This window comes from Hipposideros armiger, unplaced genomic scaffold, assembly GCF_001890085.2.
Source record: "Hipposideros armiger isolate ML-2016 unplaced genomic scaffold, ASM189008v1 scaffold_1138, whole genome shotgun sequence".
In the NCBI taxonomy this organism is placed as follows: domain Eukaryota; kingdom Metazoa; phylum Chordata; class Mammalia; order Chiroptera; family Hipposideridae; genus Hipposideros; species Hipposideros armiger.
In genome coordinates this window covers 14,150-16,264 of record NW_017732488.1, presented here as the reverse complement: position 1 = coordinate 16,264, position 2,115 = coordinate 14,150, and the positions used below count along the sequence as shown (strand labels likewise).

The 2,115-nt window shown below is 41.7% G+C and overlaps 1 pseudogene; it reads right to left on the bottom strand.

Moving 5' to 3' along the window:
- Positions 1-325: 325 nt before the first annotated feature.
- LOC109376470 (olfactory receptor 18-like) lies at positions 326-1,331 on the bottom strand (annotated as a pseudogene).
- Between the last annotated feature and the right edge of the window lie 784 nt (positions 1,332-2,115).

Sequence of the window (2,115 nt, the reverse complement as noted above, 5' to 3'; positions counted from 1 at the left end):
TTTGAGAATTGTAATTATTTAGTAAAAAAGAGTAGTGCATTTCTCCAGGATGTCTGAGATGGATGAAAAATAAGGAAGGCGCTATAGCTATAATATGATTCAATCATGCAGTTATTATAATTAGAGGGGATCCCACAATGCTCACTCCATTTCATTAAAGACATATCAAATGAAGCAATATTCAGACATGAAACACTGAAGGGATGAAAGGCACAAGATCTACAAAAATTATGGAACCAAACAGGCAAGATTTCAAGTTCTGGGTATTTGGTTTTACTGGCTTTTCCAACACTCACACCAAAAACAGATGGCACGGGTATTGAGATTAGGCTGTTTTTCTGAAGAGCCTCCTCATGGCCCTCTTGATGTCCCTGTTCCTCAAGCTATAGATAAAGGGGTTCATCATGGGAGTGACTGCTGTGTATATCACCGAGACCACTGCACCCTTCCTAGGAGAGTGCGAGACAGCTAAACTGAGGTACACCCCAACGCCTGTTCCATAAAATAAGCAAACAACTGACAGGTGAGAGCCACAAGTGGAGAAGGCTTTATACTTCCCACCTGATGATGGGACTCTCAGAATGGAGGAAATTATTTTATAGTAAGAAAAAAGGATCCCTGAGACTGGAACACCACCAAAGATGGCCGCAAGTAAGTAGATTAATATGTTATTGGTGGGGATTTCAAAACAGGCAAGGTTGAGTAGCTGAGAAGGGTCACAGAAGAAATGAGGTATTTCCATATCTATGAAGAAGGTAAGCTGTGACACCATCAAATTATGCAGCTGGGAGTCCAAAAGGCTGATGAAAAATGACACTAAAATCATCAGGCCACAGAGTTGTGGGTTCATGATGACTGGATAGTGCAGGGGGTGACAGATGGCCACAAATCTGTCATAGGCCATCACAGTCAAGAGTTGACTGTCCAAACATCCAAAAAAAATAAAAATAGACATCTGGGTCAGGCATCCCACATAGGAGATGACTCTGCTGTGAGTGTGGATGTCCATTACTATCGTAGGGACGGTGGTGGAGGTGAAACCAATGTCAGCCAAGGACAGGTGGGAGAGGAAGAAGTACATGGGTGTGTGCAGGTGGGAGTCAGAGCTGACGGCCAGGATGATGAGCAGGTTCCCCAGCACGGTGACCAGGTACATGGACAGGAAGAGCCCAAAGAGCAGAGGCTGCAGTTCTGGGTCCTCTGAGAGCCCCAGGAGGAAGAATTCTGAGACATGTGTTAAGTTCTTTGGTCCCACGGGGCTGAGACATCTCCTAAAAATAAAAAGAGGCTTGGAATAGATGAAACAAGTAAACAAGCAGCCAGCACTGAGTCTATATTTTGGATTTAAGCAAATGAAAGTAAAGCATTCACTCTTGAGGATCATATATTCTAGTACCTTCAGCAATATTTCTCAGTGGCGACAAACCCATTACCTCTTAGAACTTTTTCCTCATTGATTTCTTGACCATTTACCTGTTTCTATATAAAGATGTTGACCAAAAAATGTATACACCTTTTAAGAAAGGAAAAAAAGTATGAAAATTGTAATACTCAATATATACCGATAACAAAAGATGAATATAAGTCATGTGTACACTTTTTTTGGCACCCCAGGTATACCCACTTTATTTATTTTATTTTTTCATTTTTTAGCTGAGCCATCCTGCCACCTATTAGCAGCTCAGCAGCAGCTCAGCTTGGGTCGGGAATCAAACCGGTGACGCTGTTGCTCAGAGCTCACACTCTTGAGTGAGCTTTTAACCAACTGAGCCACTTGGCTGGCCCTCGGTATACCCACTTTAGAGACACTAAGTGGATTTATAGTTAATCAATTTAAGAACACAGTAAATATTAATTTCCTCCTTTAAAAGAAATATATGGAATAAGAAATATCTTTCTCCCTTAAAATAAATCACTACTGGGGGTGACCGGTTACCTCCGTTGGTTAGAGTGTGGTACTGATAACACCAAGGTTGCCAGTGTGATCCCCACATGGGCCACTGTGAGCTGCGCCCTCCCTAAAAGAGTCAACTATTCCATTGTAGCATGAAAGCAGTGTGTAACCAATGACCATGGCTGTTCCTCAATAAAGTTTAATAAATAAATAAATAAATA